The sequence below is a fragment of the Notolabrus celidotus genome, chromosome 13, assembly GCF_009762535.1.
Source record: "Notolabrus celidotus isolate fNotCel1 chromosome 13, fNotCel1.pri, whole genome shotgun sequence".
In the NCBI taxonomy this organism is placed as follows: domain Eukaryota; kingdom Metazoa; phylum Chordata; class Actinopteri; order Labriformes; family Labridae; genus Notolabrus; species Notolabrus celidotus.
Window position 1 is genome coordinate 33,308,357 of NC_048284.1, and position 27,484 is coordinate 33,335,840.

The 27,484-nt window shown below is 41.4% G+C and overlaps 1 protein-coding gene across 1 annotated transcript in view; it reads left to right on the forward strand.

The window, feature by feature from the left end:
- Window positions 1-2,972: 2,972 nt before the first annotated feature.
- The window catches only part of slc5a6a (solute carrier family 5 member 6a), a 46,914-nt gene continuing 22,402 nt past the window's right edge, over window positions 2,973-27,484 (forward strand). The window contains exon 1 of the mRNA XM_034698844.1: window positions 2,973-3,093. The gene's annotated coding sequence lies outside the window, so the exon portion shown is untranslated. The remainder of the gene's footprint in view (window positions 3,094-27,484) is intronic.

Below are 27,484 nucleotides of genomic sequence, written 5' to 3' on the forward strand. Positions count from 1 at the left end.
CACTGATGGCTTGTGTTATCACAGCAGTGAATGGGGGCTTCAAGGCGTAATGACAAACGCAGGACCTTGTCGGATGATGATGATGATGATGTTTCACAACATGATGAAGATAGATGTTATGTCTGTAATGATTGTACAGCGAGAGGCCGCCATGCTTCATGTCACCTTCATCTTCTTTGGAATCCAACACCGGGGGGTCGGTACCGAATGGAAAACTAGTACACAAATCAATTGACTAATTAAACATATTCGGAAACGCAAAGCACGTGTTTTGGTGCATTCATGAAAATCGGAAAGATCTAAACTAGATTACAGAAAGTACACCGCATGAGGCGTTACGCGTCACGAGCGTTAAAGCAATGTCAAGCAGTGTCAGGTGATAAGAAATGACAGTAACAGTAAACACTGCAGGGTAGAGTTGCGTCTGTGACATAAATCATCTCCTCTTTATCACGTTTAAAGGTTATTTAAAAATGCCCTTTTGAAAATCCACTATTACTCCGATAATACCATTATTTTAAATGTCACGATTTAAAATCATCTGTGCGAAAACAACTGAATTCAATGCGACCCCTGACTTTTTTATTCATTCATTATTTTTACTGAACATTTGGCAATATAGGCCGACAACATATCTCGACGAGGATGTATACAGTAGACCAAGGGTTCCAAAAGTGGGTCGTGAGATGTCTTTCAGAATGTTTTTTTTTTTTAGTTATCTAAAACATTTTATTATAATTTATTTTTGTTTATTTACCTTGTTTTCTTATGTTTATCTTCCTTTTTTTGTACTGTTTATATTATTATTACTTTATTGTTATTATTATTGTATTTTTTAAAATTTGTTTTTTTTTTTTTTATTCGCTATGTTGGTTTTGTATTACTTGTATATCATTTGTTAACTTGTGGTGAAAAAAGAAAAACTGAAAAAATGCAATAAAACAGTTGAGTGACAAAAGCTATCTTAAAATAGTACATTTTACCCATTATAGTAAAAAAAAATATAGGCAAAAATAGTATCTAAACTTGAAATAAAACCTTGAAAATAGAAAATGTAATGAGTTTACTGCTTTTCTTTTTGCATGATGACTCCTAAGTTTAGGGTTAGTGAACAGTTAATTTATCAAAAGCATCAGTAGCAGTAGGTTAATTCATAACAGCACAGGAAAACAAACACATGCTCATATAGGTAGGGTCATTTTCTGCAGACCAGCTAAATGAAGACACATTAAATCACTTTGAAAGACAGTGGGGGTCGTGAGTCTTTGGCAACTATATTTTGGGGATCACGGGCTGAAAAGTTTGGGAACCCCTGCAATTAACAAAACACAAAGAGCACATCCTCAACAATCCGGAAACAACGGAATCTGACAAATAAAATATGCATACATAACACATCAGGGGAGTCAACCATCAGCATTATCAGCATATGTTTAACTTTTCTTTCCACTTTTACTTATTTTATTAATTTTACTGTATTGATTTTTTTTTTAAGAATTTTATTTATAGATCCTGCCTTTTATAATTTTACCATTGCTGTTGTTTTCTGTCTGTCTGTCTGTTATTTTGTGAAGCGCTTTGGACTGCATGTTTATATGTATGAAAGGTGATATATAAATAAAGTTGAGTTGAGTTGAGTTACACAAGGTGCAATCAATAAAGAAAAAGAAAAAAATCAGGCATATAACACACACCTTAAAATAAAAATAAGGAGCAAGGAGAATCCAATTAAAAAAACAAGACCATAATTCAAAACAACAACAAGCCAGAGAAGTCACCACATACCCTTCCTGCCATCCCATTTGAATTTCATCTCTTCAATGATAAAAAAAAAAACTTGAACTCATTTATGAAGCAGCTAAATGAGGTTTTATTACTTCTCCACGTACTGCAATGGATATGACACTTTGCCCAAAAGTATAATAATATTCACTGTGTCGGAAACAGTTGGACTGAGGTTATCCACATAATAGAGGATGTCAGGGAGGATGTTAAAAATAGGAACACTATTCATTTTTAGCGATAATGAATTTTTATTGTCAAGCCAAAAAAGTTTATAAAAAAACATGTGCTCCAAAGTTTCTTCAGTGTCATTACAGAAGGTACATGGGTCTACTTCAAATGTCATTTTTTTTAAAGAAAGGCAGCTGTTGGATAGATCTTGTGTATTACCTTGAAATGAGTTTCTTTGATTCTGGGTGAAATTGTCAACTTAGTGAATTTGGAACAAGCTTTAACCAACGTGATGGGGCAGCAGGCTGAGGGTAGCGGATGCAAACAGACGGAATAAACTGATCTGTAAGGCTAGTGATGTTGTCGGGGTCGGAGCTTGACTCTCTGATGGTGGTGACAGAGAGGAGGACTGTCTCAAAGCTCCATGCCATCATGGACAACACCCACCACCCTCTCTACAACGTGCTGCTGAATCACAGGAGCACATTCAGTGAGAGACTCATTCCCCCCTAAATGCACCTAAGAACATCACAGGAAGTCATTCCTGCCTGTGGCCATCAGACTGTACAACTCCTCCCTCTTATCACTGGACTGAACCTGTACTCTGTGTAATAACCGTACAATACACTGCACAATATCCCTGCCACTTCACATCCTTTATAATACCTTCATTCCCAGTGCTTTTGTACATATCGAACTGTAACTATTCTGCGTTTCTGTATATACTTATTATTATCAAATTTATATTATTTAATTCTTATTTATATCTTATCTTACTCCTTCTTTCTATTTATATTTTGACAATTTGATAGTGTGTATAAGAGCATTCTGTAACAACTGAATTTCCCCCCGAGATATGTAAAGTGATTCTGATTCTGATACAGGGTGCAGATTCTGAAACCTGAGAATGTAACACTCTAATAATCATGATATATACTAGATTTCAACACAGTATTGCCCCTGACATCCTCCACACACCCGCTCTTGATGCGATGCTGCAATTTCCGGACATCCTTGAAGGCACCACAGCACCTAGTGTCAAGGAGAGTGGGCGGTCTGTCAGAGTCTGACCCCACGAACAGATGCTAGTGGAGTTGTGCATTAAAGCCTCAGTGTTTTGGCAGCAGAGCGGATTTAAAGGTGAGTTTCTTTACTCAAATGATTCTTTTACATGTTCGACTTTAAATCCACTCAGATGCGCTCGTGTCGTCAGCTGTTGACGCACGTTCTTAGTTCCGCGTTGGTGCACGCGGTAGCAGAGGAAAGTTTGGTTGATTGGCCAGCAGAGCCATGTGGTGCCGAGATGCATCAGAACGGTGTTAGTGCAGGCTCGTGTGAACGTGGTGTGTTAATGTGGTGTGTTGAGGTCGTGATAGTAAATCATGGAGCGTTCTGAGTCACATTGTGTCCTGTTCTGCTGAGTCCACTGTGCTGTTTACGCACAGACGCGTAAGCCGGTACGGCTGACTCCAAATGAATGACTCATGGTGTCAATTAGCCAAGACAGCAGCAGTGTGCTCAGAGTTCATGTGGAAATATGCATGTGTTTCTCAATTATGTCCACGGAAAGATCCAAACGTGACTCATTTCGAGGGTTTCACCTGACTATATTTAGACCCACAGACTGTACACGGACATTAATTAGACCATATGTTGAATTCAACTCTCAACTCAACTCATCTTTATATAAATAACACCTTTCATTCATTCATTCATTCATTCATTCATTCATCATCCAGCCAGTGGCAGAGCTAGACTTTTATCCTTGGGGTGGCCAGGGGGTGGCCAAGGCTATTTCAGGGGGTCCACACACTATGGCTGTTTTCGAAACGGCCTGCTACATACTACCTACCAGAGGTGGGAGGAAGTCATTGCTTTGCAAGTCTCAAGTAAGTCCCAAGTCTTTAATCACAAGTCTTAAGTAAAGATCTGCAAGTCCAAGTCAAGTCTCAAGTAAAGACAAGACAAGTCGAGTCAAGTCCGAAGTCCTAGGCTTGAAATGTTCGAGTCCTTACAAGTCATAAGGACTGTTTATCACATAAAATGCCATTTTAAAGCTGCTGTGAGGAACTTTTGTTTTGTATCGATTCTGGCGCCCCCCTTGTGGACAAAGTGATACCTCTTATCTCTTGTCCTATACATGCAAAAGGAGTGTTTTCAACAAAAGCCTTATCCTGTTGTGCTCAACTGTCAACTTTATCAGGCAATGTGATTATTTTCCATGAAAACAGTCAAATAAAGGCTGTTTCTGAAGCAAGATGTCCATCATCTGGACTGACACCTACCCTCCCAGGGCAGTTTCAGGCATTAAAAATTACAACAGAGAAGGTGCCAGTGTTGCTGCTGATGGTCTTGTTTGCTATTGAAGGTTATAAAGAGGCATCGGTATCATTTTCAGTCTGTTTCTCAGCCATTTCAAAACTCCTCACAGGGCCTTTAACAATGTAACATCTATTAAATTTGACAAATACAATGAAAGTATTTTGAATTGTTTATTTTTTTTAAATACAATAAAATAAAATACAAGGTTGAAGGCTGTTGAGGGTCATTTGGGAGGCTTCTAATCTGCTGCTATTCCTCCAATCTGCAAGTGGTAAATATATAAACAGTTGTCAGAATTTGTCAGCCTTACAACTGCAGATAACATCAAATAACTTAACTTGAAATAGTGTGACTTGAAACTACCACAACTGAAGTTAGCTTTCAATTTAATCATTACATGATAATACAATATAATATTTGTATCATATTGCTTTTCTTGATTTTTATTACAATGTAGTTTGATATTTCTCTGACGTGTTTTGTGTCTGTCTTCCTTTTCTACATGGTGGAAAGGAAAGAAACTGGTTTGACCCTTTGGAAATATTCACAATAAACTAGTTTGTTTTGTCGTAAAGCACTTTATAACATGGATTTAGTGTTCTATAAATAAGATTTATTATAATTATAATATAACATAATACATACAGTGATGGGCAAAATACTAGCAAAAAACTGTGTAAGCCACTTTTGATTTAAAAAATAAATTAAAAGGTACGAAGGCTGCACTGAAAATTAGAAAGCTTGCTACATCTAAGTTTATCTAATATATTACACAGATTTTGGATAACACAAACAACAATTAGAATAATCAATCAATCAATCAATCAGACTTTATTTATAAAGCGCTTTTCATACAATGACATTGTAACACAAAGTACTGTACATAAAAACAACTTCAAATAGAATAAATTAAGAAAAAGATCCCAGCCCCAGCCCAGACCCCAAACCCACCCCACAATCCTAAGGTTAACAATACAATATGCAGCAAAAGTAATAAAAACAATAAAAATAAATAAATAAATAAAAATAAAAAAATAAATAAAATTCTAAATAATATGCTGAACGAACTGAGGAAACGCTCTCATGTTATCTTAATGAGGAAACAATCTACTGCTATAACTACTGTTTTTAGAACAATTGTGAATGGTTATTTAGTTTTTTTTAATTTAGTGTATCTGCTCCGTTTAAACTTTGTCTGCTTACATAAGTGTGGAACTTTTTTGCTCTTTGATTGTGCACCACTTTATGGCATGTGCTTTTAAAGAATACAATTCAAATAAGCTTTGCTGATCTTTCATTCATTTCTTACATATATAAAAAGTACATGAGTTTGTGCAGAAACCAAAATAAACACCCTTAACCTTACAACTGACTTCAGCTAACTTCATTTCAGTGTCACAGTTTCTAGCCACAGCGATTTTAAGTGAACATGTACTGTTGCATGAAATGGATGCTAAGTTTAAGTTACCCAAATCATTACCTCACAGCAGGTATCAGCCCAACTTACCGTTCTTTATGCAACCTTAGGTGCCGAACAAAGTTCCAGTGCAGGATTTGCACAAAGCGATTCCTTTCCTGTTTATGACCTTGTAATTTGAGAACGCAAATTAAATTATCCACAGTAGCATGTTTACACATCCCAGTGTTAAAAACTGTCACCCTCCAGCAGTCTGGCCATGCGTAATCCACACCCTGGTTGTTTGTTCTTAAACCTGATTGGACGTTAAACGATGCATTCAAGGAGGCAGATTCTGTGAGAAAATGTGTTGTCTGAGCTGGTCCAAGCCTGATCCAGCTCTAACTATAAGCTTTATCAAAAAGAAAAGTTTGAAGCCTACTCTTAAAAGTAGAGAGGGGGTCTGCCTCCCGGACCCTGACTGGTAGATGATTCCAAAGGAGAGGGGCCTGGTAACTGAAGGTTCTACCTCCCATACTACTTTTAGAGACTTTAGGTACGACCAGCAGGCCTGCATGTTGGGAGCGTAGTGTTCTAGAGGGGTAATAGGGCACTATGAGCTCTTTAAGATATGAAGGTGTCTGATCATTAAGAGCTTTGTAGGTCAGAAGAAGGATTTTAAATTATAGTCTCGATTTTATGGGGAGTCATGTGTCTAAGAACAGGGTCCAGTTTGAAGATATCCTCTACATGCCATGCATTAGGAGAAGTGAAAGAAATCCCCCAGCTCGTCTGGAAATAATGTAGCGTCACAGTCAGGTCCACGCTTAAACCTAGCTGCAGCCTAGCTGGGTATGGTGGTCCGACATGGAGGAGGCGGTGTGAGTGTGCTGTGAGGACCTGTAAAAGCCGGGTGTTCACTCGAAAGAGAAGAAGAAAGGAGAAAAAAGAAAAAGAGAGAGAATAAAGAAAGAGAAAAAAGAGAAAGAAAAAAAAAAAAATGTGTTTTCTTGCTGGAAATGACAGAATAGCGGCTGGTCACGTTAGTTGAATACTTTGAATGGGGGCACATTTTACTCAACACGCTCACTAAAAATCTCAAGTATTTACAAGTCATCAGACTAAAGTCCGAGTCAAGTCCAGAGTCATCGATGCCAAAGTCCAAGTCGAGTTGCAAGTCTTTGAGGATTTTGTCAGGTCGAGTCCAAAGTTATCAAAATTGTGACTTGAGTCTGACTCGAGTCCAAGTCACGTGACTCGAGTCCACACCTCTGCTTGAATTTAGTATGTAGTATGACTGGTCTGTTCGATCTGTGTTGCAATCATGGACTGTATAAATAATGGACATAGTATCTGTGACGTCACCCATCTGTTCCTGAGCGCTGTTTTGAAGCCAAGCAGCGGCGGTAGCCATATTGGAAATGCGTAACTCCACCAGTCAAAGTGTGAGGTAAAGAGGCGGGGTTTGAGCCTCCTAGCCAACAGCTATGTGTTCCCGCCTGTCAGTCAAATCAGTCATGTCCTTATTTGGGTAAAACTCATAATCCTAATATCTTCTGAACCATCGCGTTAGAAAAAAATTCCCCCCCTTACAGTGTGTGCCGATAGAGAGATTAGCTACGTAGACCAAAGCCGTTTTTTGAACCAGGCTGTAAACATGTTTATTAATGCTGCAAAGATCGTCTTCTTTGAATGGGTGTGTATGTGGTTTCCTGTGTTTCTACAGCCAGCCTCAAGTGGATTCTCGATGAACTGCAGTTAATAGCACTTCTGCATGAGCTTCATATTTTGAGACTGGAGGTTGCTGCATGGTCCAGAGGCAGACAGTTTAGATTTCAGAGGCTTAAAAACTAGGGATGAACTGAAAATTCAGCCACCGAAAAGCTTTTATCAGCGAAACAACACGGCCCAAACAGAGTGTTGTGGTGACGCACTGCTAACTAGGCCAACTATGTGTATGTGTGATAGAAGTGAAGTGGCAGGTAAACATTGTAGTGTGGCAGAGTGATATGTGATCATAGACTGTAAATAAAAATGGACAGCGTTGCTCTGCCTCTTCCCGTTGTACGAATCTGAAGCCAAAAAATCCCCCTCCTGGGTGCAGCCATTATGCAGCCAGAGCCTGTGAAGCCTTTGTAATAAGCTCCGCCCTACAGCATAGCGTCATAAGACGCTGTATGTCCTTTGAAGTTCCCCTCTACGGCGGCCATAGACTGTATAAAATATGGACGTAGTATCCGTGACGTCACCCATCTGTTCCTGAGAGCTGTTTTGAAGCAAATCGACGGCAGCAGCCATATTGGTAATGCGGAACTCAACTGGGCAGAGTGTGACGTAGTGTGAGTCTCTTAGCCAATGGCTGTGTGTTCCCGACCGGGAGTCACGTCAGTCATGTCCTTATTTGGGCAAAACTCATAATCTTAATATCTTCTTAACCGTCACGTTAGAAAAAAATTCACCCCCCGTACAGTGTATGCCATTAGAGAGATTAGCGTTGTAGGGCCAAGCCGTTTTTTGAACCAGGCTGTAAACATGTTTATTAATGCTGCAAAGATCGTCTTTTTCCCATTCATATCTATGTGGTTTCCGGTGTTTCTGCAGCCAGCCTCAAGCAGATTTTCGATGTATTGCAGTTTATATCACTTCCGCATTGGCTTCATCGTTTGAGACCGGAGTTTGCCGCTTGACGGCGGCTGTGAATCAAAGGAAACCAGGAAGTAAAACCCCGTTTTTTAAACTCTAATAATTAATGAAAAAGAAACTTTTCATGAAAAAGAGGCCTTGGACACAAAACAGTCACATACTAACTACATATCACCACAGCATACGGATGTGAGAAACATTCAAACCACGTGTATTTATTTTTTAAAGTTTGACTGCAGATTTTTTGACCTGTACTGCAGCCAGCCACCAGGGGGCAGACACACTGCTGAAAGCTTCACCACTAGGGGAGCATCTGGCTTGCTTGACCCCCTCCTCTCTGTGTTACCCTGAGACACTTCAGAGCAGAGACACTCGCGATGCAGGGATTTTCATCTGTTACCATGGCTCTACCTGCTTCAAAGTGTGTTGGTTCTCTCAAGTCCAAGATGTGTAGGATCCAAGCGGCAACCTCCGGTCTCAAACAATGAAGCCCATGCAGAAGTGTTATAAACTGCAATACATCGAAAATGCGCTTGAGGCTGACTGCAGAAACACCGGAATGGGAAAAAGACCATCTTTGCAGCATTAATAAACATGTTTACTGCCTGGTTCAAAAAACAGCATTGGTTACGTAGCTCATTTCTCTATCAGCACACACTGTACGGGGGGGAATTTTTTTCTAACGTGACGGTTCAGAAGATATTAAGATTATGAGTTTTTGCCCAAATAAGGACATGACTGACGTGACTGACAGGCGGGGAACACATAGCTGTTGGCTAGGAGGCTCGAACCCCGCCTCTTTACCTCACACTTTGACTGGTGGAGTTCCGCATTTCCAATATGGCTGCCGCCGTCGATTTGCTTCAAAACAGCTCTCAGGAACAGATGAGTGACATCACGGATACTACGTCCAGTATTTTATACAGTCTATGGTAGGGTCGATGACTGTATCTGTGACTTGAAGCTGAATGAACTGTACATATTTTGACTCCTGACGGCCGCCGCTAATCGTAGTTAAGCTGCTTCGAAAACAAACATTACCATTATTACCTGAAGAACCCTTCACAATAAAAGTCACCTTATGTTATGTAGTCCAAAAAGCTTTATTTTGAAATGGGTACATCAGGAAGCAGCATGTTGTCAGCTGCAATAACTTGACATAAAAATGTCTAAATTATATGAACAGGGGAGGAGGAGAGGAAAGGAAAGTCAGATAATACAGATTTAGTAAGAAGCTACAAAGTCTTCTGAACACAAAGAGGATTATGAAATCCTCTGTCTGTGGTCTCAGGCTCAGACATGAGTATAGTGTTGCATCCAGACTTGTTTGATGGGGTCACAGTGAGTTATCATATTTTCACGTGTGATCTCTTTTAATAATAATAATAATAATAATACATTTTATTTAGAAGCACCTTTCTAAACACTCAAGGTCACTTCACAGAAATAATAAAACACAATAAATAAAACAAAGTGATAAAGTAAATAAAAACAAGCAGAGTTACACCAGGTTAAAACCAGGCAGATAAGTTACAGAGAATGCAGTTTGAAACAGATGGGGTTTGAGTTTGGATTTGAACAGGGGTAGTGAGTCAGAGTTTCAGATGTCTTTTCATTTTGTAATACAAAATCATATTACCGAAAGAATCAACTATTTAAAAAGGAAAATTATGAATGAATCACAAACAAATGAAAAAACTAATAAACAAATGAACTTATTAATGAAGGAATCAATCAATCAATGAATACATAAATATGTATGTATGTGTGTCTATGTGTGGCAATTTTGTAATAGATTTATTCTTTGAAGCATTAATATTAATTTATACTATATATATTTATACTATATAAATGCAATGGTACTAATAATTAGCATAATCATTTATTTCGGTGTTTCGGTTTTCGGCCTTGGTTTCCTCATTTTCGGTTTCGGCCAATAATTTTCATTTCGGCCTCTCCAACCTGCCATAACATTTACCCATCCTGTGTCTGAACCTCTTGTTAAAGGTGACATATCACGCTTTTTTCATCAATATATATTGGTCTAAGAGGTCCCCAAAACATGTCTTTAAAGTTTATGCTCAAAAAAACACTTTGAAATCAGATTTTGGTCTGCCTGAAAAGCCCTCCACTTCACTCCTCCTCAGAACACTCTGTTTTCTCTCTGACCACGCCCCCTCAGGAAGTGGATGTGCCTCGGCTGTCCAGCACGTTGATCTAATGTTTACATGTTGGCTGAATATACACGGCTGCTCACAGATAGCGTTACTTCAACCCTCTGAATCTGATCCAGAATCTGATCCTGACGGAGAGGCGCCTGCAGCAGGACCTTTCTGAAGGATTGGTCACAGATTTAGTGTTTCTTGTTGTTTTATTTATCAGTATGTCGACGTGTGTCTTGGTACACAGCTAGGAACATGTAGCTATGTGGCTATGCTAACTAGCGCTAGCACTTATCCATGATAAATAAAAATCATCCACTAGATCTTCAAATCTGCAGACGTGGGGAGTAAAACCGACCTCTGCCAGAAAGGCAGCAGGACCTTTCTGAAGGATTGGTCACAGATTTAGTGTTTCTTGTTGTTTTATTTGTTAGTATGTCGACGTGTGTCTTGGTACACAGCTACAGCTATGAACATGTAGCTATGTGGCTATGCTTATTAGCGCTAGCACTTATCCATGACAAATAAAAAACATCCACTAGATCTTCAAATCTGCAGACGTGGGGAGTAAAACCGACCTTTGTGTTTATTAAGACAGCCTACAACTAGCATGCCTCCCTCCTAAGCTCCTTGTTAGCACACATTTGTGCAGGTAATGAAAAACAGAGGAGGGGATTCAGTATTATTTTATACAGTCTATGGGCTGAACAAGCTCCGAGCTCTGACTCCGTGACAGACCGGATATTGTTGTTACGTAACAAAAACACTGAAGTCTGAAACGGCTCGTTTCACACACATTTACAGAAAGGTGGAGAAATCAGAACAGGGGCAGAATGGATTTTTTTCATTCTCGGGGGGTTTGTAGACATGCCAGGGACACATATTTCAGGTAGACAACCATTAAAAAGTCCATTTTGCATGATATGTCACCTTTAAGCTTAACACTAACTCCAACCCCACAACACAGAGGGAACAGGAATTTTACATAATGTATAAGAAGCCTTGAATGCAACATATGCATCATAAAGAAGTATGCCCCTTTACAGCTAACTCCAAGAGCGAATGAGCTGCCAACTTCAGTTTTGATCACCTGTATTCACATTCTACTTTTTAAGTTGTGTATGAACTGCACATGTACAAAGTTTTTATGCAAATGTGAACTACTTGTATGTTTTAAAACCAGTCCAAGGTGGAGTGTTCAGTGTTCACTTTTAGTCTACTTTTTATTCTCCTTCTATTCTTGTTTATAAAAAAAACATCCCAGTTTTCTCCTACCTCTGACACTCTTTCATGTTTGTAGTTATTTTCCCAGCAGGCCAGGGTCCAGCTTCAGGTTTAATGATTACTGAAATAATTGGCCTTTTGGGTTGCTGTGATACACGCAGAGCTGGGGCCCATGTGAGCACAAATTCCAAGGGTGATGAGTGTGGGCCAGCTGCGTCTTGTAAGAAAGCCTGTGCACATGTAAGGATATGAGGACATGCACGGCTCGTGACTTTTAACAGAGTTCTTCTTTCGTGAGCTCCCGTAAACGTTGGTTATTATTTAACATTTCAGCTTTACAGATAAGTAAAGTTCTTCTTCAGAACGATGATCTCCAGTTCAGAGCCTGAGGCTGACTGAAGATGTCTTGTGGCGCCGTCACAGACCTGATCCTCAGACTTTTCCCACCGTCAGGTTCAGTTTTTGGCTTTGAGTCAAATTCAGTGGATTGCTTTAAAAACGGTGGTCCTCGTTTATAAAGACCCCCCCCCCTGTGATGAAGTGCTATCACTTTGGTGGTTCTGTTTCAGCATCAACATCGACACATTAGACTTTTATCTGTTGACCTTAGCAGAGCCTCACACAGCTTTCACCTGTGCTGCACCTGTGGTCCTGTGGACCTTGTAAAACCCTAACAAGAGATTAGACTGCCCCTTTTGACTGATAGACGAGGACCAGTTTGTTCTTGTCTAGGACAATAAGAACAAATCTGGTAGTACATCTTTGATTTAACTCTTACATTGTCTGTTGTTCTGTTAAAGTGCTCATATTAAAAGTAAATTGAAATCTGAATTAATCAGCACATGAGTAATAGGGATGGGCATTTCAAGCCAAAATACTATTCAATCATTGACATCAATTCAACGATTATTCAAATAATCACCCCCCCCCAAACACACACACACACACACACACACACACACACACACACTCCTGCTCCATTAACGTCCTGTTGTGTGGCAGTCTTGTTAACCAGCAGCAGGACGAGGTGCTGCTAGTAGCTGGCACTGACAGTGTCTGTCTCAATCTTTATGTCTGTGTTTCTGTGACACAGCCAGGGTTTACATTAGCCGGTATTTCACGTGCAGTTGTTCGGCATATAGAGATGTCATCGGCCAAAATGTCCTGTGGTAAAAATACCAAATATAAATAACCATATTGTTCATAATTTAAGCTGGGGGGTTTCCCTTTAAACTGCATGTGAAAAAGTGGACTAGTCTTATATTCGGAGTCTACACTTTTACATATCAACATTCATTCATGACCGTGTCGTGAAGCAGCAGATTCCTATGAGTGTCACCTAAACGCCACACGTCACGTTTACTGATTGACAGTGGCACGGAGAAAAAAATGGACCTGAATAATGAAATACATCAGGAGAACACTTCAACACTGATGACTGACACGTGTAACCACAGCTCCTACTTTGACAAGTTTACAGAAAGTTATGATCACATGCTTTATGAAGAGTTTAAGTTAAATATCAAAACATACTAGGTGATGGCCACTTTCCAAAACACTTAAAGGAGACAGATCATGCACGTGGATTATTCTCTTCTTCTAAAAGTGTGGGGCTCACAGGATGATGGACCAGAGGAGGATCAGGTTAGAGTTAAAGTGTGGGGCTCACAGGATGATGGACCAGAGGAGGATCAGGTTAGAGTTAAAGTGTGGGGCTCACAGGATGATGGACCAGAGGAGGATCAGGTTAGAGTAAAAGTGTGGGGCTCACAGAGTGATGGACCAGAGGAGGCTCAGGTTAGAGTAAAAGTGTGGGGCTCACAGGATGATGGACCAGAGGAGGATCAGGTTAGAGTAAAAGTGTGGGGCTCACAGGATGATGGATCAGAGGAGGCTCAGGTTAGGGTAAAAGTGTGGGGCTCACAGGATGATGGACCAGAGGAGGATCAGGTTAGAGTAAAAGTGTGGGGCTCACAGGATGATGGACCAGAGGAGGATCAGGTTAGAGTAAAAGTGTGGGGCTCACAGGATGATGGACCAGAGGAGGCTCAGGTTAGAGTAAGAGTGTGGGCTCACAGGATGATGGACCAGAGGAGGCTCAGGTTAGAGTAAAAGTGTGGGGCTCACAGAATGATGGACCAGAGGAGGATCAGGTTAGAGTAAAAGTGTGGGGCTCACAGAATGATGGACCAGAGGAGGATCAGGTTAGAGTAAAAGTGTGGGGCTCACAGGATGATGGACAGAGGATGATCAGGTTAGAGTAAAAGTGTGGGGCTCACAGGATGATGGACCAGAGGAGGCTCAGGTTAGAGTAAAAGTGTGGGGCTCACAGGATGACAGACCAGAGGAGGCTCAGGTTAGAGTAAAAGTGTGGGGCTCACAGGATGATGGACCAGAGGAGGCTCAGGTTAGAGTAAAAGTGTGGGGCTCACTGGATGATGGACCAGAGGAGGCTCAGGTTAGAGTAAAAGTGTGGGGCTCACAGGATGATGGACCAGAGGAGGCTCAGGTTAGAGTAAAAGTGTGGGGCTCACTGGATGATGGACCAGAGGAGGCTCAGGTTAGAGTGAAAGTGTGGGGCTCACAGGATGACGGACCAGAGGAGGCTCAGGTTAGAGTAAAAGTGTGGGGCTCACAGGATGATGGACCAGAGGAGGCTCAGGTTAGAGTAAAAGTGTGGGGCTCACAGGATGACGGACCAGAGGAGACTCAGGTTAGAGTAAAAGTGTGGGGCTCACAGGATGATGGACCAGAGGAGGCTCAGGTTAGAGTAAAAGTGTGGGGCTCACAGGATGATGGACCAGAGGAGGCTCAGGTTAGAGTAAAAGTGTGGACTCACAGGATGATGGACCAGAGGAGGATCAGGTTAGAGTAAAAGTGTGGGGCTCACAGGATGATGGACCAAAGGAGGCTCAGGTTAGAGTAAAAGTGTGGGGCTCACAGGATGATGGACCAGAGGAGGCTCAGGTTAGAGTAAAAGTGTGGGGCTCACAGAATGATGGACCAGAGGAGGCTCAGGTTAGAGTAAAAGTGTGGGGCTCACAGGATGATGGTCCAGAGGAGGCTCAGGTTAGAGTAAAGTACTCTGGACGCAGCGTGGCATGTGTGTTTATTATTCGAATATTCAGAAATCTTCGCCCATCCCTAATGAGCAAGATAATGTGTTTCGCTCTGAAAACAGCAGAGCTTAAGGCAGGAATGGTGTAGAGTAGAGAGCGAGGTACAGGCTGTTAGTTCAATCTGTGATCAATGCAGAGAGGACTATAGCCTTCATACCTGGGCCACTTGCTCTACCAACAGAAGCCTGGCTTATATTTCTGCGTCGAATTGACAGTGTAGCCTACGCGCTTAGGTACACGTAGACTGTACCTGCCAAGCGGCAACCTCCGGTCTCCAAATATGAAGCCCGTGTGGAACTGTTATAAACTGCAGTTCATTGAGCATCCACTAGAGGCTGGCTGCAGAAACACCGGAAACCACATACACACCCATTCAAAGAAGACGATCTTTACAGCAGAAATAAACATGTTTAAAGTAGGGCTGGGCGATATGGAAAATGATGTTATCACGATAAAATATTTCATATCAGTCAATATCAATAATTATCACGATAAATATTAAATCATTATTTCATTTAAAGGTGACATATCATGCAAAAAGGACTTTTTAATGGTTCTTTACCTGAAATATGTTTCCCTGGCATGTCTACAAACCCCCCGAGAATGAAAAGAATCCATTCTGCCCCTGTTCTGATTTCTCCACCTTTCTGTAAATGTGTGTGAAACGAGCCGTTTCAGACTTCAGTGTTTTTGTTACATCACAACAATATCCGGTCTGTCACGGAGTCAGAGCTCGGAGCTTGTTCAGTCCATAGACTGTATACAACTCAACCCCTCCTCCGTTTTTCATTACCTGCACACATGTGTGCTAACAAGGAGCTTAGGAGGGAGGCATGCTAGTTGTAGGCTGTCTTAATAAACACAAAGGTCGGTTTTACTCCCCACGTCTGCAGATTTGAAGATCTAGTGGATGATTTTTATTTTTCATGGATAAGTGCTAGCGTTAGTTAGCATAGCCACAGCTACATGTTCGTAGCTGTGTACCAAGACACACGTCGACATACTGACAAATAAAACAACAAGAAACACTAAATCTGTGACCAATCCTTCAGAAAGGTCCTGCTGCAGGCGCCTCTCTGTCAGCATCAGATTCTGGATCAGATTCAGAGGGTTGAAGTAACGCGGGTCTGTGAGCAGCCGTGTATATTCAGCCAACATGTAAACATTAGATCAACATGCTGGAGAGCCAAGGGGATATCCACTTCCTGAGGGGGCGTGGTCAGAGGGAAAACAGACCGTTCTGAGCAGGGCTGAAGAAGAGGGTTCTTCAGGCTTCCCAAAATCTGATTTCAAAGTGTTTTTTTGAGCATAAACTTTAAAGACATGTTTTGGGGACCTCTTAGACCAATATATATTGATGAAAAAAGCGTGATATGTCACCTTTAAATGTAAAGTCAGATTTTTGCTCCTGAGTGAAAGTTGAAGACAGTTTGTTAGTTTGTATCCGGATTTAGTTTCTGATGAACTTCTTGAATCCATCATTTCTGACGGTGCTAACAGGAAGCAGGTCCTTAATGTAAGATGAGATTTTTGTGAAGTTTTAGTTTATAGATTCTTATTTTTCTCAGGTTGAGCTTATTTCCATAATTTGATTTACATTTACAACAAAGATATATTAAATTGTATTCTGTGTATCAGTTCATAGAGTATTGTTTTGAGTTGTGCTCTCCCCTTTAAGATTACTAAGGGTCAGCACAGAGTGATGTTGTTTCCCACAGTGCAGTGAATGCATCACTGTTATTCAGTGTTCAGTTGTCCTACGGTCGTGGTGGACTGGACTGACTTGATTGACAGGCGAGAACACTGTAGCTGTTAGTCATAGACTGTATAAAATATGGACGTAGTATCCGTGACGTCACCCATCTGTTTGAGGCAAATCGTTGGCGGGAGCCATATTGCTTCTGTCGAGCCAGTGTGACGTAAAGAGGCGGAGTTTGAGCCTCCTAGCCAACAGCTGCAGTGTTCCTGCAGGCAGCTGTGCCTCTCATTGGAAGACTCGTAATCTCAATATCTTCGAAATTGCTGCGTTAGAAAAAAATTAACCCCCCTCACAGTGAGAGCACATCAAGAAATGAGCTATCCAGACTACACTCGTCTTTTGAACCAGACTGTAAACATGTTTATTTCTGCTTTAAAGATCGCCTTTTTATTCCATTCATGTGTATGTGACTTCCGGTACTTCCGGAGCCAGCCTCAAGTGGATCCTCAATGAACTGCAGCTTTTAACACTTCCACATTGGACTCATATTTTTAGACCGGAGGTTGCCGCTTGCTGTTAGCGAGGAGACTAAAGGCCCGCCTCTTTACCTCACAAGAAAATGTAGGGGGGTTGGGTGAGCCACATCAATCGTACCCACAACAAATAATAAGGAAAGCTTTCATTACCCAGCATGCTTCCTCTGTCCTCTGCTCTATGGCTTGTATGTCACTGGGGGAAGGTTGTCAAGCTCCTCTGTCTGACACACACACGCATGCACACACACACACACACACACACACACACACACACACACACACACACACACACACACACACACACACACACACACACACACAAACACACACACATTCCCAGAGTCATGTTGAAGAGGCCCCGCCAGCAGTTTAGACCAAAGACTTCCCGGGTGAATATGATGAAAGCTCTGAGCTCTCAAACTGCTGAGTTAAGCTGAGCTGCTGATTGCATCACCTCTGACCCAGCTTGTAAACTCACAGAGGGCAGGTTTTAGCATATCAGCGTGTCTCACCTGTTCTGACAGCTAAACAGCAAGAAGATAAGTCTGCTATAAGAGCCAGTAGGACTGTAATCAGGTCAACATGACACCAGCTAAAACTCAAGAGTTAAAAATTAACAGCTAAGTGACCTGAGTGAGTCAGCAGGACACATGGAGGGATGATTTGTTGGATAACTTTTTGAGCACTTTATTTTTGGGGTGCAGAGCAGACAGACTTTGCCACAACAAACTATCTATCTATCTATCTATCTATCTATCTATCTATCTATCTATCTATCTATCTATCTATCTATCTATCTATCTATCTATCTATCTATCTATCTATCTATCTTTAAAATAATTTGTGTAGTCGATCAGATATTGGTATCAGGGTTTCACCAAGTATTAAAATAGTCAACATTTCACAACACTTTTGCTTTTTTAATATCTTAAGTTAACTAATCTAGCCTGCAAAAAAGTCAAAAGAAAACATTCTTCATGTGACCACTATATCTGATTCTCTTGATTCGAATAAAAATGCCATGAACGCAAAATACAGGTCTGCACTTTTACGACGGTCCCTGAATGCACCTGCAGTGACAGGCGCTCTAAACAGTCAGTTCACGGTACTCTTTGATGCCAAGGAGTTGATCCAAACTTAGTAAATGTGTCTGATGTTTCACCAAACTGGATTAAATCAAGCTGTAGATGCAGAGCTTTTTTTATGGTGAGAGCGGCAAAAACTGCAAACATCAAATATTAAACAGACTCCCGGTTGTCTTTTTGTCACTAACGCACACCGGGGGGTAAAAATCATCATTGAAACTGAGACAGATGCATGGAGGTTCGTCATAGCCTCGTTTTCATCTTGAAAGAACGAGTTGTTGATGAACATTGATCGTATCATTGTGTTGTGATGTGTGTATGTAAGCGCACGTGTTTGTGTTTGTGTTTGTGTGTCTGTGCGCGCCTCGGGGCAGAACTCTGCCATGCGATACAGAGAGCAGATGATCATAATGACATCCTGTCATGTAAATAAGATAAACAACATCAGGATATTTAGTCTGGTAATAAAAGAACAAGTTTAAGACCTGATCTCCTGATCTATAAGAGAGGTAACCCTAAATTACTTCTGCTGTGATCTGGTCCCTACCATTATACTAGGGGGGCGGGGGGCACTGGACTCGTAATCTTAAAGGTGACATATCACGCTTTTTTCATCAATATATATTGGTCTAAGAGGTCCCCAAAACATGTCTTTAAAGTTTATGCTCAAAAAAACACTTTGAAATCAGATTTTGACATGCCTGAAAAGCCCTCTTCTTCAGCCCTCCTCAGAACAGTCTGTTTTCTCTCTGACCACGCCCCCTCAGGAAGTGGATGTGCCTCGGCTGTCCAGCACGTTGATCTAATGTTTACATGTTGGCTGAATATACACCGCTGCTCACAGACCCGCGTTACTTCAACCCTCTGAATCTGATCCAGAATCTGATCCTGACGGAGAGGCGCCTGCAGCAGGACCTTTCTGAACCATTGGTCACATATTTAGTGTTTCTTGTTGTTTTATTTGTCAGTATGTAGACGTGTGTCTTGGTACACAGCTACGAACATGTAGCAATGTGGCTATGCTAACTAGCGCTAGCACTTATCCATGATAAATAAAAATCATCCACTAGATCTTCAAATCTGCAGACGTGGGGAGTAAAACCGACCTCTGCCAGAAAGGCGGCCGGACCTTTTATGAAGGATTGGTCACAGATTCTGTGTTTCTTGTTGTTTTATTTGTCAGTATGTCGACGTGTGTCTTGGTACACAGCTACAGCTACGACATGTAGCTATGTGGCTATGCTAACTAGTGCTAGCACTTATCCATGACAAATAAAAATCATCCACTAGATCTTCAAATCTGCAGACGTGGGGAGTAAAACCGACCTTTGTGTTTATTAAGACAGCCTTCAACTAGCATGCCTCCCTCCTAAGCTTCTTGTTAGCACACGTGTGCAGGGAATGAAAAACAGAGGAGGGGTTGAGTTGTATTTTATACAGTCTATGGACTGAACAAGCTCCGAGCTCTGACTCCGTGACAGACCGGATATTGTTGTTACGTAACAAAAACACTGAAGTCTGAAACGGCTCGTTTCACACACATTTACAGAAAGGTGGAGAAATCAAAACGGGCAGAATGGATTTTTTTCATTCTCGGGGGGTTTGTAGACATGCCAGGGAAACATATTTCAGGTAGAGAACCATTAAAAAGTCCATGTTGCATGATATGTCACCTTTAATATCTTCGAAATTGCCGCGTTAGAAAAAATGTCACCCCCCGTACAGTGTGTGCCGATCGAGAAAGGAGCTATCCAGACTACACTCGTTTTTTGAACCAGGCTGTAAACATGTTTATTTCTGCTGTAAAGATCGTCTTCTTTGAATTGGTGTGTATGTGGTTCCCCGTACTTCTGGAGCCAGCCTCTAGCGGATCCTCGATGAACTGCAGTTTTTAACACTTCCGCATTGGACTCATATTTTTAGACCGGAGGTTGCCACAGGTGAGACAACCTTTAGGTTAACTATCTCTACAAAGAAACTTAAACCATGAGCGGTGGTGATCAATCAGTCTTTATTTGAATAGCGCAAAATTGTTAACAAAGACCCAACATCAAGACAGGGTTAGCAAACTTCCTTTTAACAGGCAGAAACCTTGAGCAGAACCAGACTCCTGTTAGACAGACGTCTAACTCTTAGACGTCTAAGAGGGATGGAGGAGAATAAGAGTAAATTAGCTTAGCATCTTTGGCTATCTTGGAAAAAATGTACAAACAAATCATGCAGAGTCCAGTGCGACGGTCTCTAGTTGAGAACACACAGCAGCACGGCAGGAGAGAAGCTGCTGGGATTGTATAGCTGAATAGTAGGATGGACACTGACTTGAGCTCAGAGAATGTCAGCCTCACCCTCAGTGAAACAGACCTCAGCCAACTAGTGCAGAAGCACATCGCTTGCTTTGGGGTATGTTCTATTGTGAGGAGCATTCTTAGCCATTAACTGTACTGCCAGATCGGATCTGCCTGTGGGTATAGGTTAAGTACCCTATTGGTAGCAACATGAAGTGAGGTCTGACTCAGCATTATTCGAGACCGATGAGTCATGAGTATCCTATTCCTGTATCTAGTTATGTACTCTGAGAACAGAACCTAACAGCTAACATCCTCCGCTCTAAAGAGGAGAGGGACCATCCGGCTTGTTATCAGCTCACAGTTTAAAGCCTGCGTCCCTGATGGTATGGGGATCATAAAAGTCCATGGCATGGGTAGCTTCCATATCTGTGAAGGCTCCATTAATGCTGAACTATATATACAGGTTTAGGAGCAACATATGCTTCCATCCAGACAATGACGTCTTCAGGAAAACCTTTCAGCAAGACAACGCCAAACCACATTCTGCACGTGTTACAACAGCATGGCTCTGTAGTAGAAGAGTCCAGGTGCTGAACCGGCCCACCTGCAGTCCTGACTCCTCCCCCATTGAAAACATTTGGAGCATCATGAAACTAAAAATACAACAAAGGAGACCTTTAATCCTATGTTAGGCAAGAACGGGACATTTCACTTCAAAGTCCAGAAACTGGTCTCCTGGGTCCCTAAACATTTACTGTGTTGTTCAGAGAAGAGGTGATGCAACCATAGACTGTATAAATGATTGACGTAGTATCTGTGACGTCACCCATCTGTTTCTGAAGCGCTGTTTTGAGGCCAATCGTGGGCGGCAGCCATAATTGAAATGTTGAACTCAACATAACTGTTGTCGAGTGAGTGTGACGTAAAGATGTTGATTTTGAGCCTCCTCGCTAACAGCTACAGTGTTCCCGCCTGTCAGTCAAGTCAGCTGTGCCTCTCATAATGGAAAACTAGTAATCTAAATATCTTCAAAATTGCCGCGTTATGAAAAAATTGACCCCCCGTACAGTGTGTGCCGATCAAGAAATGATCTATCCAGACTACACTCGTCTTTTGAACCTGCTGTAAAGATCGTCGTCTTTGAATTGGTGTGTATGTGGTTTCCGGTACTTCTGGAGCCAGTTCAAGTGGATCCTTGATGAACTGCAGTTTTTAGCACTTCCACATTGGCCTAATTTTTTTAGACCAGAGGTTTCCACTTGGATGCAACACAACGGTAAACATGCATGATCAATATTAGTGGTGCAACGGATCACCGTTGATCCGTGATCTGTACGGACGCCTCTCCACGGTTCGGCACGGACGTGGTCCGCGGATCGGTTGATGAAAAAAGTTGCGCGTGTTCACGTGATGACCGCATGTTCAATCCACACTCACTCATCAAGTCGAGCGGTAGTCATGGCAAGTGAAGGAGCAGAGGGACTTGAAAACCCTCCTGCATCTTGTAAGTCACATGTATGGGAGCATTTTGGTTTCCCTGTGAAATACAGTGAATGCTGAATGTGCTTGAGCCACGTTATGAAATTCAGTCGCGCACCCACTAGACCAGAGGCCGTCAATACGCGGGCCGCGTCCGGCCGCCTATTTGTGGCCCCCGAACTGTTATTCCTTCACTTTGTGTTTTGGTCGGATCACCTCGTGTTTACCGGGACTTGTCAACGATACGCAGACAGGCTGTTACTGGGTCAGTTGGAGTCCAATGCTGCGAGTGCAATTTTTAACTTTCACTTTGGTTTATGGAGCAGTTTGCATTTTGGCACTTTGCCAGCTGTAGGACCCTAGAATGCACGAAAACTGTGTGTTCAGTTTACAGCTCAAAGAAAAGTGGACGGTGAAAATCAGCAAATGAAAGAAGAATGGAGTGAAACTTTTGAGGTTCCTCTGCTCCTTCACTTGCCATGCCATGAAATGCAGATACCCACAGATAGGGTGCTTTGCACATGCAGTACATTTTGAGTTGAATGTTGTTTTTATTTAATGGGCAAAAGTTTACGAGTGTTTTACAAAATAAATGGAGTGACAAAGTTATATTTGTCTTTTTTTTTTGCTGATCCGAAAAATGATCTGATCCGTGACTCAAAACCGTGACCCGATCCGAACCGTGAGTTTTTTGATCCGTTGCACCCCTAGTCCCAACTCTTTGTCACACATCATAGATTTTATTGGTTTGGTTCTACTGTGCTTCAAACCTTGTTGTAAGATCTTGTGAGAGAATCCAGCAATGGGTCTAGGGGAAGACGCCCAAAAGAAGTAATTTGGCTTTTCAAATAAATAAATGAAAAAGTAAAAGCATGCACGGAGCAACTGCAGGATTAATCAATGCAGTGCAATTACTCTGGTGCATTTTATTCCCCTTCATTGGATTTCCTTTAGCTCACTTGTTTGTCCTGTGTCAGTTTCGACCTGTTGGATGAGATCTCTGTTATGTGCTAAATCGTCTCCAGCTGCAGGTCGTATCCATTCCTTAATGGCTCTTTCTTTCTCCAACTCTATGCTCTCCTGTTTTCTGTATCTCATCAGTTAAGCATCAGGCATTATCACAATGTTAGCTAGACGCTCCATAATTCCTGCCATCTTGTTTGTTATCCGTGTGCTTGTGTGTGAGGAGGCCGCAGGGGGAAAGGGAGGGGTGGGAGTAACCTGGGGAACAAGAGCTGTGTACAGATCCTGCTACAGGACCCACTACTGTGTCTTGCTTTATTAGAGTGAGGGAGGGGAGACACAGGAGGCACGGCAAGCCCAGATAAGAACCACACTCCAGAAACCAGCTCAAATAACCGCAACCTGGGACTGACAACACAACTTTACAGAAAACAAGCCCTTAGTGGCTTATAATGTGCAGACCTGGCAACACTGGTCACAAACAGCAGCTTTCATGTGTAACTCAGGAGGATTAAAGGTCTCCATGAAACCAGTACACACACAGCAGACAGACTAGAGTTATCTAAAATGCTCTTTAACAGGTTTTTCTTTGCTTGCCTTCTTGTGTATTACACCCGCTTTGAACTAAGCTTCATTAATATCGACTGAGACATCTGTGTCATAGGTGTTTGAGACTGAAATCATCTGACTGGCTTGTGTTCCAACTCAACATACTGAGTAGCTTCAGAGATAATAAGTAGTAATGAGGAGACTGGGATTTTGCCGGGTCTTTGCAAGGTCTTGATCAAACCAGCTCATGCATGCTCCAAGAGACATAATCTCCCCCTCACAGTCTCAAAGAGTGTGACTGTGTTTGTAGCAAGGCAAAGATTTCAGACTCTGTAAAGTTACCAAAACAGCAGAAAGACCAAACACTCCACTCCAGGCTAAAAAAGGCTTTGATCTTCTGCCTAGAGCTGGGCGATATTGAAAATGATGTTATCACGATTAAATATTTCATTTCAGTCGATATCGATAATTATCAGGATAAATATCAAATCATTATTTCATTTAAATGTAAAGTCAGATTTTTGCTCCTGAGTGAAAGTTGAAGACAGTTTGTTAGTTTGTATCTGGATTTAGTTTTCTGATGAACTTCTTGAATTTATCATTTCTGACGGTGTTAACAGGAAGCAGGTCTTTAATGTAAGATGAGATTTTTGTGAAGTTTTAGTTTGTAGATTCTTATTTTTCTCAGGTTGAGATTATTCCCATAATTTGATTTACATTTACAACAAAGATATATCAAACTGTATTCTGTGTATCAGTTTATAGAGTATTGTTTTGAGTTTTGCTCTCTCCTTTAAGATTACTAATGGTTACAGGCAGAGTGATGTTGTTTCCCACAGTGCAGTGAATGCATCACGGTTATTCACAATGGTCACTGTGGACATTAAATGTGTTTACAGCAGAAGTTGTCTCTGTGCTCTTCCTTTACCCACATCCTGAAAGTAGATTTAATGAAGTGTATGAAGTTAATAGTTAACACAGAGTCGACTCAGTGTCAGACTAACGATTCTGCTTTCAGCTGGGAGGTTTTGAGTGTTTTTCAGTGCCGCTGTCGCTCGCCTCGGCTGTTTCCATTCCGCTGCAAACATCTTTAAGCCCCGCCTACCTCTCACCCTGCGACATGATTGGCTGTTCAATGCCGTCTTCTTCTTCTGTCTAATGCTGGGTGGCAACTAGTGTTAAAGGCTCATTAGCGCCTCAATTTCCAGTGGTTGGAGGTGTAATTATAGTTTTAAATATATGTTTTCGAAGTTTTGTTTTATTTATATTGAGAAAAATTATATCACGATGACTGTCATTATCAAATTATCTCCCAGCCCTACTTCTGCCTCTACGTTACTGAAACAGAGAAAAGAGCTTGAATCCCTTATGATCCTGAGTTCCTCTGCCTTTCTAAGAAGAACAAACCTGTCCATTTAGAAGAATCATGTTGTTTTTAACTCTTGTTTCTCTCTTCTTCATGTGTTTTGAAATGTTTCCTCCATGTGTCTGCTCAGCATAATCTGGTTACATATCTCCAAACTATTCAAACTCTATTGCTGCAAAAATGTATTATTTTTCTTTTGGTGAAATAAAACTCTTGGCTATCATAGCCGTTATCTGGCCAGTAACAGCCGGTGCGAGGTGACCTACAGTGACTTGAACCTTCACTGACACTTTGCCCAAGTTTCAGAGCTGTGTGTCTGGGAGCTGATAAACATCTTCAGGCTGACTAGTAGCTGCTTATTTAAGCTCAGAATTGGTCATGTTATTTGTTTTATCATTAGAGGTGTGACAGTACACAAAAATGTTGCTTCGGTACGGTACAGTAGGGGAGGGGGAAAAAAGGTACAAATAAAAAGTATTTCCTTAAGAACTTAAAGAACTTTTACACATTTTCCAGAAGTGCAGAATGAAGCAGTTCAGGCCTGCTCAGTTTTATTTTATTTTCATTTTTCTGTTTCCATTTTAAAATGCAAAATAATTTTTCAAAGTATTTTCATTTAAAAATTTAGATAAAAACACACACAGGTCGTCAGCGCCAGTTTTTACTACTTTGAACGTCAAGCTACTCTGCAACCCAAGTGGCAACCTCCGGTCTCAAACGATGAAGCCCATGCAGAAGTGTTATAAACTGCAGTTCATCGAGAATATGTTGAGGCTGGCTGCAGAAACACCAGAAACCACATACACACCCATTCAAAGAAGACGATCTTTACAGCAGAAATAAACATGTTTACAGCCTGGTTCAAAAAACAGCTTTGCTCTACATAGCTCATTTCTCTATCAGCACACACTGTAGGGGGTGAATTTTTTCGAACGTGACGGTTCAGAAGATATTAAGATTACGAGTTTTGCCCAAATAAGGACATGACTGACTTGATTGACAGGCGGGAACACATACAGTGGGGCAAAAAAGTATTTAGTCAGCCACTGATTTTGCAAGTTCTCTCACTTAGAAACATGAGAGAGGTCTGTAATTTTCATCAGAGGTACACTTCAACTATGAGAGACAAAATGAGAAAAAAAAATCCAGGAAATCACATTGTAGGATTTTTAAAGAATTTATTTGTAAATTATGGTGGATAATAAGTATTTGGTCAGTAACAAAAGTTCAACACAATACTTTGTAACATAACCTTTGTTGGCAATGACAGAGGTCAAACGTTTCCTGTAAGTCTTCACCAGGTTTGCACACACTCTAGCTGGTATTTTGGCCCATTCCTCCATGCAGATCTCCTCTAGAGCAGTGATGTTTTGGGGCTGTTGCTGGGCAACACGGACTTTCAACTCCCTCCACAAATTTTCTATGGGGTTGAGGTCTGGAGACTGGCTAGGCCACTCCAGGACCTTGAAATGCTTTTTACGGAGCCACTCCTTCGTTGCCCGAGCCAGAAATCTTGCTTGTTTGTGGGTGACCAAATACTTATTTTCCACCATAATTTACAAATCAATTCTTTAAAAATTCTACAATGTGATTTCCTGGATTTTTTTTTTCTCATTTTGTCTCTCATAGTTGAAGTGTACCTCTGATGAAAATTACAGACCTCTCTCATGTTTCTAAGTGGGAGAACTTGTAAAATCAGTGGCTGACTAAATACTTTGTTGCCCCACTGTATGTGTTCCCGCCTGTCAATCAAGTCAGTCATGTCCTTATTTGGGCAAAACTCGTAATCTTAATATCTTCTGAACCGTCGCGTTAGAAAAAATTCACCCCCTACAGTGTGTGCTGATAGAGAAATGAGTTATGTAGAGCAAAGCTGTTTTTTGAACCAGGCTGTAAACATGTTTATTTCTGCTGTAAAGATCGTCTTCTTTGAATGGGTGTGTATGTGGTTTCCTGTGTTTCTGCAGCCAGCCTCAACATATTCTCGATGAACTGCAGTTTATAACACTTCTGCATGGGCTTCATATTTTGAGACTGGAGATTGCCCCTTGGGTTGCAGAGTAGCTTGACGTTCAAAGTAGTAAAAACTGGCCCTGACGATCCTGTGTGTGTTTTTGCCTGGTTGAGTTCAGCATTACTAATATGGCTGCTGCCGACGATTGGCTTCAAAACATCGCTCAGGAACAGATGATGACGTCACAGATACTACGTCCATTATTTATACAGTCTATGGTGAAACCATGTTTCTGGGATTAAGACTTTTTGACCTTTATTAGCTGAAGGACACTTTATTTTTGTTTTCTATGAACCCATGAGAGGCTTGATGTTTATTTTTCCGCAAGACATCGGATCTACTCAGCACTCATAACCGACACACACACACACACACCGCTCATCACTAACACACACACTGTTTGAGCTCACGGGTGATACAAACTCAGTTTGTATTGAGGTGATAATTTCAGAGTCACTGCACTGAAACTAATGTTGTCAGTAGCGTACTTGATGAGCTGCGCACTGTGTGTGGTGCATTCCTGTTTTCAGTCAGTGTGGGGACACTGGATTTGCATCACCTTAAGGACTGCTCTGTACCATTTCTGCACGTGTCTGCACCATAGACTGTAAAAAATATGGACTTAGTATCCGTGACGTCACCCATCTGTTTCTGAAGAGCTGTTTTGAAGCCATATTGCTTCTGTC